Raw genomic sequence first — 14,958 nt, 5'->3', positions numbered from 1 at the left:
ATTCACTTTAATCGATGTTTTTATGCAGGTTACCACCCTATGAAGATAAAATTGATAGACGTCAAATGTTGCCTATTAAATTGGCTCCACTATAAAGTTCTGAATTTTTTGTCTCATTTGAAAAGCAAAGAGTTTGTAATCACTATCCGCTTACAGATTTCTTGGATGTAAAATTATGCAAGGTAAAAAATTAAGGGACGTTTTAAAGTTGTGATCTTTAAGAATCAAAACCAGTTAAAAATTAATTTATAAATTATTTAAAGTTAGATGTGTATTGGATTCATTGGATGTCCTTAAAACACTAAGGAACAGATTGTTGTTGAAAGGAATGTTTTAACATAAATAATAAGCCAAAAAATCATATTCTTGGTTTAATTTGCGGGATAAGTATAGCGAAAAAAAGCCAAGTATGTCACCACTGTTAAGCCACCAATCCCACACCCACATATCATTTTTAACCATACGTCACACAAAAAATAACATAATATGTATTAAAAAGCGAATAAACATTTAAAAAGCTTTAACAGCATAATGAAGAAAAAGCGTGCACCCATAAAAGCTAAATCTTGTAGCCGCGTAGTGTTGCAAACCGTCTCGCAAATGTGACGGAAAACCCGTTTTTACTCTCTCTATTTATTATTTTTTACTGGCCACTGTACTCATATTTCGGTAGCTACGCTTGCAGACGCTTCATTAGACCATCGTGACGACAGACAGGGCCGGACTGCGGGTTTAAGTTTAATTTATTTACGATTCATTAAAAGCTGCAAACCTTAAATACTTTTCTTTCTTATGTGTACAATTTCTAAGTGAATAAATAATAAGGAATACTGCTTAATGCTGCAAAACCGCCTCCAAATTATCAGAACTACACAAATTTTAATGGGACCACAGGACACCAGCTTTGAAATAAAAAACAAATCACAATCGAATATTTAAAATTTAAATGCAATCAAAAGTTCTAAAGTAATAAACCCAAAAAAATGCAGTTGAATCGATAAAACTCCTCCTTTTTATAGTCGGTTGGAAATCTATTTTTAAATGTAAAAGATGTATTAATTGTAGCTTCACAACCTTTTTTCTCTAATCTATTCTATTTTCAAACCAGCTGTCTCCAAACCACATCGCAATCGTGGGCAATAGAAAACCAATTACTATCTATTTGGTCTAGTTCCCGTCATCTCCTGGGCCCAATAATATTGGCACACGGCTTATCTGGCAGGCGACAGACGTGTGCGGTGTGCTGACCGAAGCGGGTTAGTTTTGGAACTTATTTCAAAACATTCTTTATTTAAAATTAAATTGGTATGCTCTTTAGAAGTTTTTTTTTTTAATTTACCGCCATTTTAATTGACTGCAGACGATTAAATTATGTAATTTAAAAATATATGTTTGTTAATATTTTTTAACAAGATGGCGTTGGAATCGTCCAGAAATATTTACTAGGTATTGATGAATTATGTATATGTTATTCAATTAGTAATAATTTACCACTATGAATATTAGTAGCACAGATTAATTCAGGTCATACCTACACACAACATTATTGTTGTTTACTCTGTGGTTGAGCATAGACAAAAGACGTCAGCTAGCCAAGCGCGTATAATTTCATGTATTAGCTAGTTCAATAAAGAAACGAATCTTCAATGGCGGCCAAAGCTGACTTTGACAGATGGTAGGATCAGCAAAAAAGAAAATAAAAATAACATAAACTGATAATTATTTTATTTATTATTTTGTTAATTATTTTAATTTGTTTGTTGACAAACTGTTTTGTTATGATATTTGTGTATTTATATGAACTATCAAATGACATATACAGAACGCAACAAAATCCCCATTAATACTCGTAGTCTCGTAATTAGCCCATAAACTGAACAACTTTCCCCAAAGAATATATTATTAAAGAAAATATTATTTACTATAGCAAATACATAATTGTCATTCTAATTAATTTATGATCGGGTTTCGCATAGGGGTCGACAGGTAGTCAAATTCAGGTAGTCAAATTTGAAAATTATAATTTTGAGCAATACATTTCTTTAAATATTTCTTTATTTCTTTGTTTGAGATTCATCATCATCATCAGTCATCATCATACAAGTGGGAATGGAAGGAAGAAAAGTTCATTTTATTTCTTGTCCATATTTTTTTTTTGCAATTTCAAGGCAATTCTCAAAACTTTAAACTCCAATATCTCAGAAACTAAGTGACTCCTCACCCCCCCCCTTTGGAGGAGGGATTCCCACCACTCCCTCCTCCCCTCCCCCCCCACAAAAACCTTAAATTCGAGGGTTGTATTTGTACACTTCTTCCAAAAATTATAACAGGGAAAATTATATACATTTTACTTTACCCTATTTTTTTTTGCATACCGTACGGCCGTGTGTGAGCGAGAGGGAATGATAAGCGCCGCCATTGAAGATTCGTTTCTTTAAAGAACTGACTAATAATTATATTATAGTATTGATTGATACATTGACTGCATTCTGGTATATAATTGATAAAGTTGTGTAAAATAAAACTTTATCGAAATATCTTTTGTACGTTAATCAATAAGTTTTATTTAGTCTGTAGGCCACTATCAATTGTTTTTAAGTGTTATAAAGTTTTACAAATTTAAGTTATAAAACAAAGAAGGAAAAATTAACAACAATTATATTTACAAAATAGTTCTTCAATCTCTGATAAACTCCTTGTTACTAGTGGAGGAGGAGTTAGTGGAGGGTCTGCGGTAAGTAAAGATACATTTTTACAGATTACCGAAAAAAAATCAAGCAAGAAACGATCAAATTTTATTTTAAACTAGCGGTCCGCCCCGGGTTCGCCCGTGGTACATGTTCACGTTTTCTCTCCATAAGAACGATCCTCGTACTTCATGGAATATTATAATAGTATAGAAGATTATAATTTTCAATCAATATTCTTTTAAGTTTAAAAAAGTTATGATTAATATCAATACGCATGAATACAACTACATATAGTATTCGAATAGCCTACCTATTTAAAATTCACCACATTTTATGTTCCCGGGGCCCCAAAAACCCGGCCCCGTTTGCAAGCAGGACGTCCACCAAGCATTCCTCTCACGCGCGCTCCGCTTAATTTCGTTAACTATTTTTGTGTCCGCCAAAATGAAATTTTCACAAGTTTTTCTTCTCCAGTCCCACATTCCACGCTAATTTTGTTTCTTTTCGCTTTGCTAGTTACTCGTCTATTCAAAACTCGAGTACACTTTTAAACGTTCATAAATACTGGATGAGGTGCCTTGTTCAGTGCAGACAGAATGTAATTAGAATTAACATGAACTAATTCGTTTTATATTACACACTAAAAGTATCTTAAATTTGTGTTGCATTAGCGTAGAAAGGAAACATGAAGTTCCGTATACTGCGGAGTACAGATAAATTTCTTACTGTACATGTTTAATGTTAAATTATAGATTTTTTTAACATTACGTTCCCACTTTAGGGAGACGAGCCCCATATGAGGATACAGGCTATAATTCAACACGCTGGCCAAGTGTGGGTTGACAGATGTCACATGTAGTCGTGTGTTTTCCGGCACCATTTCGAGCAGTGGTGATGTTATCAACATGTGTAGATAAATTAAAAAATCCCTTTGTTTTTTTTTGCTCTGTAATAATTAAGACTTTGTTTTAAACACCATCCGAAATCGAAGTTACTACTTCTAGCTAGTTTTGCTTATATGCACTATACTAACCAAAGAACCCTTATTTTATATACGTAACGGCTTTCGTCGCTGTAAAGTCACTTTTACATAAAAATGAACATTCATTTCCCTGGAGGATGGGGCAGATTCTTTACTCGTCATTTTTAGTGATCATTTTCTATAAACCTGAGAATTATAATCTTTACAAAGCTATTTTTATTGTTTTTATCTGAAAATTCAATCCAGTCAGTAAACTAAATATTAGTTTATTTTAAAGATATTAAATAAAATTATTATTGGCAGCATAGATACAAAAGGATAAGCTTTTATTTAATAGGAGGTTTGCACAGAGTATAAATTTTAATATCAATAATTCAATGAACCACAAATTCAGAATTAAAAAAAATAAACAATTTTTGCACCACATATCAATTTTATTATCATGTATTCTTTTATCCTTTTTAAAAATAATTAAATATATATATCACGCAAATAAAATTAAATCACCACAAACAGACTTATGAACAGAAGTCTAATCAAGTAAGGGCAACTTCAGGGGACATTATTAAGTCGATTCAGACGTTTGAAAACGACGCAAACTTGCGACTGTCCCAGTACTGTCAGAAGTTTGGAGTCTGTGAACATAACATTTAATGTACCATTGATATTTAGCTGTAATCACTGTAATAAACATTATTTATTGAAGAATTCTTAAAACGATGCGAATAAGAAACCTTCAACCAGCTATAATTAGAAACAGCCCATATGACTATTACCACTCAAAAACGACTGAATCGATTATTATGGAGTTTAGTTTGTTAAATTTTTTATTCTAATTTAATAGTGTTGAATTATTAAAAAATGTACGAAACTGACAGATTCTTAACTAAAAAGCGACTGAACTAATATTACTAATACCTACGTAAAGTCTTTGGATTTGTATCCACTTGTATCCGCATACTATCTATTTAAAGATTTAACATAAAAAAAATCACAAATAAGACGTATGCCCGAAGCTTCATCAGCTAATCAATATAAAGGTAAGCTATAAGCTGATTTAATGCTCTCCTTATCCCAATACCCGACATTGTTGAACCTGGGCAAAGCCTGACGGCAAGTATAATCTAAATTTGTCAACAGCATTATCAGATATAGTCAACACATTATCCGCTCGACTAATCAGCTGCACATTAACAAACAATTTGAAAACTAAACATGTTTATTAATGTTATACACGAATAATTTATTCAGTCATATTAATAGACACGTAATTGAGCTGTAAAACAAATTCACATTGTAACGGTTAAACTCATTGTGTCGTAAATAATTTGGCACAATACAGTAGATTAAAAAAGTAAATATAATATAATGAATATAAACGATTAATACGATATTCCGAACCCTAAAGTTACGAATACTAATGAGCTAGGTAATTGCGGCTTTTATAAACAAATTTGCTACCCACTGTTTTATGCGCATGAAAAATTTTGCTTTTCCATTTTTACATAATATAACGGTATAATTTTTAAGCTTCTTAATTTTTGTTATGTTAAAATTTCTACCTAACAAAAAGCTAGAAAATTTTGTCTGCACCTTATTTTTAAAAAGGATTCTTTTATTTCTATTATTCAAATACATGTACGACTATACCACATTATACTTCCAAACAATGTTATTAATAATAATTGCACATTAATAATTGTATGTTATATAAAAATTACAAAATAGTACTAGATATTTATAGATATAAATAAATATTACTAATACTCCCAACTGGACAGCAGTAGCTTCCAGATTCCTTAATGGTTCATTAACCATGGTGTTCACTTCGAAATATCAGGTTCTTGAATCTTGAAAATAGTTGTCTCTCTGAACTGTGGCATTACTCTGCCACAGTAAAGTATCGTGATCACTATTAAACGTATAGGACCCTTCAAAAAGTAGTCTTTGTCATTACTCTGTTCTCTGCTCATTTCATCACACACAATTTATTAGGCCCGGATCACACGATACATTTTCGATAGGCTCAAACATTACTGCTTTCTCATTAGGCCTGATTGCGAGGTAATGCAATGTTTACACTGTTGATTAAGGAATTGGCTATATTAACATTTATACGTAATGTGTATTAATTGTGTAGAGCATAATTAGAAGCGATCGCGAATTCGTGTTTGACATATCGATGTGATTCAGGTTTGGATAAACGATTAATGAAATGGCCGATCTTTTCTACGTGTGAGAATAAAAATTTATGAAAATGAAATGATATTTGATACAAAGTAAAATGAAATACACAGGAAATGTACTGTATTATCGCTTATAAATTTATTTTTTAAGACTTTAGACGACAATAATATTTTTTACGTCTATTTTTAAAATACATCACAACAAATAAATCAATTTCCCTAAACGAGTCGACGTCAAACACAAATAACGAATTCCCATACCTCCAAAATGGCGAAATAAATCAATCCATCGTAAAAGCATTACAAAAACCTAAAGGTACTTGAATGTACCCAACCCTATCTTTTGAATCCCATACACCGGGACGTCCTCTAAGGGCCTGAAGGGTCTATTCTGATATTGTGAAAGTTTTCGTTCGGAAACGATCGACGCCGCATACAGCTACCAGCTTTAATTGGATTCCACAGTCGGATTTCCCAAAGGGAAGCTGTCAAGACTCCACTGAAACGCTTACCGCAATTGTTAAACTAAGACTTGTTTGTAGTTTCATTACGTTACATTGTTTTGATATCATGCAATTTATACATTTCGAACTGGCAACACTTGAGTTGGAGGCCCTTTGTCGCTTCTAACTTCGGAGAGAAATACCAAACTTTCGCCTATGTATATCTTCATTTACATGCAGGTTTGAATGTAGCAATTGATTTTATTTATAACAAAATAAATTGTGTATACATATGGCTTTATCTTTAATAAGAATGGCATATAATATATGCCCGAACATTCTATACAGCCTTATTTATTGAACAATAAACCCGAAAGGCTTGGGTTCCTTCGCATATATCTACTTAAAATTGTTGTATTTTACCTTTGAAGTAAACTTACTGAGTAATGACGCCCTGCAAATACGACTATAAATATAACAAAACAAGACTTAAATTAAAACTAAAACATACACCAATATTTTTTAGTGTTTGCTCTAAAAGGTAAATTGAAGTAAATAAAAATGTAAAAAATCGAACACGAGAAGAACATTTCAGAAGGACTTTTACAAACCCAGCTAGGTTATCATTAAATTTGAAATTTTCTCTCATTTTCTAGAACAAAAAAGTTATCCAAAACCAAGCATTGGATCCCGTAATTCTTCCTCTAAGTGAAACACTCCAAGGTATAGATTAGAGTAATTTTCAGTACTCAAAGATAATGGCGGCCCTTAGATAACGAACTGGGGAAGGTCCCGGTAAATTGTCCGGGGGCTTAACCGGGAACTTTTTTCATCGAAAACATTAGAAGGATAATCGTCTAACGAGAGTTCCCGAGGGAACACCAAATTGGCATCTTCCTTGGTTTTACATTTAGACACCTGTTGTGCGCATTTTATTTATCCTTTTGTTTTCTTATTTGCTGGGTATTATGTATTTTGTACACAGGCTGTATTCACAATTAAAAGAAAAAAAATGTACTAAAAATGTTTATAAATGCAGGTCTTTCTAAAAAATTATCACCTACCTATACCTGTTTTAGAACATAAAGTTTGTACACGAAGTCAACGCTAATCATGAAAACATTGAGACCCCATTTATTCCTCAAATGATAAAATTGCGTCAAATATTTTAAACAATAGAGGCATATTATTTTATCTGAATAATATGTATCTCTGGGATATGATAATATAATATATACAGATTACTTTTCTTGTTGTTAAGTATAAATAAAATAGGTAGATACTTACCTATAATCATAGTATTATATTATCTGTGCTTTAGTTTTGATATCAATAAGTTAAGGATACGTTGCAAAAGATATGACAAACTGACCTATTTGCCTTAAAATATAATAACCGAGCTGCTAACTTTATCAAAGATATACTGATTAGTATTTGTTATATAGTGCCATGAACAGATAAACAAAGTTTAACCATTGAGATAATATTACTACGTATGGAGGAGACACCACGAACAAAATCTGTGCGCCATTTTTTTGCTCTAACTAAATTTTAAAAATTATTATTTAGTTAGGTAGTTACTTACCAATGAAAGTTATTCCTTTGCACTTTTCCGTAGGTATTATTTGTATTATTTGTGCAATATCGTAACACACACGAAGGCATATTTGATGCGTTTCACTTTAAAACCATTAAAAAAAACCGCTCAACATACGCCACATGGCGTATGTTGAGTGGAACATAAGTGATGTAGGCGGTGTCGTCTCCATATTAATATTATCTCAATGAGTTTAACAGACTACTTGCTTGTGTATTGGTTTACATTAATTTTACAAATATTACTACTTGACTAGCTACCAAAAAACAAAGCCAGCGTGTAATAATTAATTCCATAACATGAAAATGCAGTATTTACGCGGGACGTTGCTATAATTTGATAAGCGGTGACTGCAATCGTAGATGCATTGGCTCCACGCCAGCGTCTACTCGCGACTTGCGAATAATTGCATCGGAAATATTGACAAATCGAGAAAAATATCTTCGGTAATTGCCAGTGTATTAACAATTGGTGGAATAACAGACAATGAACATATCTGAAAATTTTAACGTGTACAAAAGTAGGTATTTTATTCATTTTAATAAAGTTTTTTGTGCGGGAACCAAATGCAAAGACGACCAACGCACAACATAATGTAGTCATTTTCAAACCTCTTATTATCATCATAACCAATAAGAACTCAACCCTATACTGAACAACATAATTTAATAACCGTTTAAATTTCAAGCAAACGAAATAAGCACTTAACTGAAATATATCACGGTAGATAAAATCGAGTCTATTACCTAGGCTACCTATACACGCTAAGTGGTATTTTGAGGGTGCAAAAGCATTTCCCTGTTACCGGGGTGTAAAAAGAGATTTTTACGGTTTCACCGGGTGGGTGGGGTCCCTATTTCCGCGTACATACGTGTTTTAGATAAACGACTTAATAGATGTTTCTTGTAATGGAAGTTTCTACATAAATGTGTTATCGTTTTCTTTAAGTGTTAAAAAAGTGTTAGTAAAATACACTTTTTCTAACACTTATAACACGATAGCTTGTGATATCTGTACAAAATTTCATCCAAAGCGGTTCAGTGATTCAGGCGTGAAGAAGAGACAAACAGACAGAGTTACTTTTGCATTTGTAAGTTACGATAAATAATATCAAGATGACAACCATGTTAATTTACAACCAGAATCTATTTAATTGTAAAAAATACCTTCAATGGCCAATCCGATTTCATAAGTTCTAGCTCATAATTCGCTTCCTGAAGCAAAAATCACTTCAACTGCCAAAAACTTTGATAGACTGGCTGACTTTTATTGCTTTCGGCTTTCTATCTTTAGTTTTGAACAAAGTTTTTGAAATAATTTTCGTATATATATGTGATTTAATGTGTGCATTTTCTATTCATAAAATATGTACTTACAATAAGCCATACACATTTTGTTCGAATTCATACTAATTTTAATTGAATACATCAATTGTGTTAATATCTTAGTAATAATTATTATTATAATAACAAACATTTTTGTTCCAGTATTGTTCCTGCGAATGTCGAACCCTGACCGTTGTATAAATTGAAAATGCTTCTCGATGCTCCTGCTGAAGTTGGTGATAGCATAGAATATATACTGGAGAAAATGAAGAAAACATTAATCATTGAGGAAATATATTTTGCTTTACGTATTTCACTAGAAGAATAATTTATAGAATTGGGAATGAGACTAATAACGGTAGTATATAGAATTTAAAAAGAAAACTTTGCAGCATTTGTTGCTATTGCATCGTACATAATATAGTACATAGTCTATATATTATCTATGGTACAAGTATAGTTCACGTATGTATATTGTATATATCCATGGACGTATAAAAAAAGACGGACGGTATATCGCCTAAACATTGAGTGAAGCCTAGTAATGGCGGCGAAACATCCATGTGTGTGTGCCATGTTGCCATGGCAACAGCTGTCCTGTTGACAATGGCGGCTGTATTTTTTTCTATAAATTTTGCCGTAATAATTTTGTCATTAAAACATAAAAGAAATAACTTGCTTCTCTGTGGAATGTAATCCCTCGTGTTTAGTTATTTAAAATTGTACTGTTGCGACACCATTTAACCACGCAAGACAGCATTTTAAATATTTTTTGTGAAACAGTGACGCAGTTAATCAGTCGGTAGTTCACGACGTAATGGCGGCCGACTAGCTTACTATGGTGAGAGTGTGTGCGTGTTTATTGTCTTTACACGATCGCTAGCTTACTATGGTGGCTTCACGTTGTTTGTTCGTAATACGGCGTCCGTCTTTTTTTATACGTCCATGTATATATCTTTATTAACGTTGTAGTCCCTATAAAATAATTCCTTACTTTCAATTTAAACCAAATACCGTTATTAATATCAACTTCAATATTTAACTTGGCATCTTCATCCATCTTTCGCAGCGCAAAACGATAAAAATTATGCAATATGATAAACAGGAAGTGATAAAATTTGGCGCCATCGCACAAATAGCATTATTGGTAACTACCACATGTTTATTGCCAAGAGAGGTTATTTACTGTCGAACTCTTTTGCTTTAAGATCTGCAAATTTATCCGTTGTGTATTAGTTTTGTTTTGTCATTTATTTATCATTTATTTATTGTGTTATTTATTAATTCTTTTATTTGTATGAGAAATCGTTTGTATTGGAGATAGATATCTGGTGAGTAAGCTTTTGCACTCTTATATGCTTTCTTATATACCTATTGTTTGAAGTTGTTTGTAAACTACTGTTACATATTAGGCGCGGGTCAAACACAAGCGGCGCGGGCGCGGGCGTGCCATAAGCGCACCTCTTGAATCTGTTTTGCACCACGTCCTTCTTATACATTTTATATGAAAGAATTTTGGAAAGGCGACGAGGCGGCACGCCACGGATGCGCCGCGGGCGTACCGCAGGCGTACCGCAGGCGCGCTTCCCCCATCGCATCCAAATAGAGGTCAATTCACGGTCATACACAATCAAAAACAAATCGGGTGGTAGTAGACCGGGAGATACTGACACAAAATTTCGAGTCATTTGTCTGTTACAATTTTTACAAAAAAAAAATTTGCAGATTTTCAGCGGTATGGCGACCATTTGGAATCGTCCGAAAAGTATGGCATGGCGATTTTCGTAATTGGCTGCACGACGATGGTTACCTGTGCAAAAGTTAGCCTGGTACAAATGGTTGAATTGTTTTTTTTAAATCAACACATTCGCGTCGGTATGGCGGGCTGTAAGTCATACCGGAAAAGTATGGCATGACACTACCGCCTACTTCTTTTTTATGGGCTATCGGTAAATTCTAAAATTTTTGTGTTACAAATCGTTTGACTTCGCTATTTTTCCGACGAGTTCGACTAACGTCCACGCGACTAAGCCGCCGGTACCAGCGTTCACACCATCGTTTTTCTTTTTGTCATTGCGTACTAAGACCCCTGTAGAACCGCCATCCTGTTACAAATGACTCGAAATTTTGTGTCAGTATCTCCCGGTCTATAGGAGACGGTAGCCTGTCAGTCAAAAATGTGTTCTCTCTGTGTGGAATTATATAGAGCTGCTATTACATACCCTTCTTCGTTTTGTTTTTAAAGGTGAATTGAATTAATCGATGAAATGATTTACACAGGTGATGGCAGTAGGGAAAGTGAAAATGAAGAAGAGCATAATGAAAGTTCCCATGTATTTACAATGTCAGAAATAAAGATAATCCTGATTTTGATTGTGTTTTTTATTTATTTGTAATTGTAATAATATTGTGGAATGATCAGTACTGTAAATACTTTTGAACTGAGATTTTAATGATAAGATTTATATGGTTTAAATGTAAACCTGTGTTTGAAAACCATATTTTATCTATACTAATATTATAAAGAGGAAAGGTTTGTATGTATGTATGTATGTATGTATGTATGGTTTTAGACCGTGAGAAAGAACATAGGCTACCTTTTATTGCGAAATATGTACCACGGGCGAAGCCGGGGCGGACCGCTAGTACAATATAAATTTTGTGTTATTTTAACCTTCTTTTCTTCCATCATTACACCAGTACTACTTTAAAATTACTTAAAAAGTACTATAAAATTTTCCAAGTAAATTCCAACATTTTCAACAAAGATATATTTGCAATCGTGGGGTTATCCTCGCTATTTACTTACAAGGAATTATCAAAACAAAATCGTTACTTTCAAATTAATGTTAATCTCTTTTAGCACAAAAAACATAATTTTACTAAATTATGCATGAAGAAAATGCATTTAACCACTCTATATAAATATCATTTTCGGACGCCAACAGCGCGCCCGATGCGCGCCGGCAGCGCGCCCGAGGCGCGCCGGCAGTGCGCCCGAGGCGCGCCGGCTGGCGCGCCCGCGGTGCGCCCGATGCGCGCCGCGCCGCTTGTATATGTCCCGCGCCTTATACTTCGTGCATAAGGCGCGGGACATATACAAGCGGCGCGGCGCGCATCGGGCGCACCGCGGGCGCGCTGCCGGCGCGCCTCGGGCGCGCTGCCGGCGCGCCTGCCGGCGCGCTTCGGGCGCGCTGTTGGCGTCCGAAAATGATATTTATATAGAGTGGTTAAATGCATTTTCTTCATGCATAATTTAGTAAAATTATGTTTTTTGTGCTAAAAGAGTTTAACATTAATTTGAAAGTAACGATTTTGTTTTGATAATTCCTTGTAAGTAAATAGCGAGGATAACCCCACGATTGCAAATATATCTTTGTTGGAAATGTTGGAATTTACTTGGAAAATTTTATAGTACTTTTAAAGTAATTTTAAAGTAGTACTGGTGTAATGATGGAAGAAAAGAAGGTTAAAATAACACAAAATTTATATTGTACTAGCGGTCCGCCCCGGCTTCGCCCGTGGTACATATTTCGCAATAAAAGGTAGCCTATGTTCTTTCTCAGGGTCTAAAGATTATCTGTGCCAAAGGAGAATGGGCGATTTGTCCCCAGAGTGTATCAAGTTGGGATATATGTCATTTGAAAGGTCATAATAATAGCTTCATTTTATTGTATGACACCAACAATGAGACTCGTGCAGGGAAAGAACTAGGAATCATTTAATTTACTAAACCCGTGAAAGTCTAAAACAGTGTTTTACATACGTTTTTACGTTTATTCCGTTTTTTTTTAAAGAATATATTAAATAAGAATATATTATTTTAAGTTTGGCTTTTATTTGTGTGCTATTATTTTATTTGCTTTTAATTTAGCACACCTTGCGGTGCGTACCTATGCCGGTGGTGGTGGGATGGTAGGAACATATAAGGAATGGTGTCTATAGCATCGAAATATGCGAATCAATGATTCCCAACCTTGTACAGTATGGAATTAATGTCGAAGGATTTCTTTTGAGAGGTCGAATTCAATCCCGCCATGTGTCCAATCGAACATATTACTCTTACATTTTAGTAAATACAAGAACAACGGGAAGAGAGTCCATCAATAACTATTACTGTTCGTGCCTTACAGGCCGAAGAACAATAGGCACATGTGCGCACATAATGAGTATTATATGGTATTTGGGCTGGGCGAGGTACCAAAATAATATTTTGTTGCCAGCAACTTTTCTGGATGAAATAATTGATGTTGATTATTAGTTCTGTATATCTCCTTTACAGTATTATATTACATAACTACCTACCTTGAAAGCATGTAGAAAAGCGAATATATATATAATACATATTCTCTCGTATATTTTTGTAATTCCAATCTCCTCATATGTTTATTTGTTATGAACCATCAACCAAGTCAACGTGCCAAGTCAAGTGCCAACTCACGATCATCGTGAGATTGCACTTCTTCAGAGCAAAGTTCGCATGAAAAAGGACTCTGCGCTTATAGCAGAGAATAATTGAGTGCGATACATATTAAAAAAAATCTTCTCATATGATATTTTATGAAAAAAGTCTCAATAGGTGTCTAGGTGTGCCGCTTATACGCTACGCTATATAAAATAATATGAAAATATGAATGAAAAAAGCGTATATCCTAAGTAAAACTGTTTTAGACTTTCACGGGTTTAGTAAAATTAAATGATTCCTAGTTCTTTCCCTGCACGAGTCTCATTGTTGGTGTCATACAATAAAATGAAGCTATTATTATGACCTTTCAAATGACATGCATCACAACTTGATACACTCTGGGGACGGAATCCATACAAAAGTGCCCATTCTCCTTTCATCAAAATCGGTCCAGTACCTAGTTTATGCGTGAAAACCATACATACATACATACATACATACATACATACATACATACATACATACATACAAACCTTTCCTCTTTATAATATTAGTATAGATAAAATATGGTTTTCAAACACAGGTTTACATTTAAACCATATAAATCTTATCATTAAAATCTCAGTTCAAAAGTATTTACAGTACTGATCATTCCACAATATTATTACAATTACAAATAAATAAAAAACACAATCAAAATCAGGATTATCTTTATTTCTGACATTGTAAATACATGGGAACTTTCATTATGCTCTTCTTCATTTTCACTTTCCCTACTGCCATCACCTGTGTAAATAATTTCATCGATTAATTCAATTCACCTTTAAAAACAAAACGAAGAAGGGTATGTAATAGCAGCTCTATATAATTCCACACAGAGAGAACACATTTTTGACTGACAGGCTACCGTCTCCTACTATAGACCGGGAGATACTGACACAAAATTTCGAGTCATTTGTAACAGGATGGTGGTTCTACAGGGGTCTTAGTACGCAATGACAAAAAGGAAAATGATGGTGTGAACGCTGGTACCGGTGGCTTAGTCGCGTGGGAGTTAGTCGAACTCGTCGGAAAATAGCGAAAGTCAAACGATTTGTAACAGTATGGCACTTATTTTTCCTGTAAGTTTGAGGATCAACGAATATAAATACAAAATTTCAAAGATCTAGGTGTTGGAAATTTTCACTTATATAAATTAATAATAAATTATTTTTTTAAGTATGACAGCACTTTTTCCCCCTACTAGAAGTATGGCAAATATAACAATGGTCACATTTTATCAAATACTCTCCAAAAATCCAAATGCAATACTGGTACAAAAAATTTGGCA

The sequence above is a fragment of the Colias eurytheme genome, chromosome 20, assembly GCF_061535395.1.
Source record: "Colias eurytheme isolate Ceu_HAF_F1 chromosome 20, ilColEury1 Martin Lab GWU primary, whole genome shotgun sequence".
Classification (NCBI taxonomy): Eukaryota; Metazoa; Arthropoda; class Insecta; order Lepidoptera; family Pieridae; genus Colias; species Colias eurytheme.
This window is presented reverse-complemented; position numbering follows the sequence as displayed.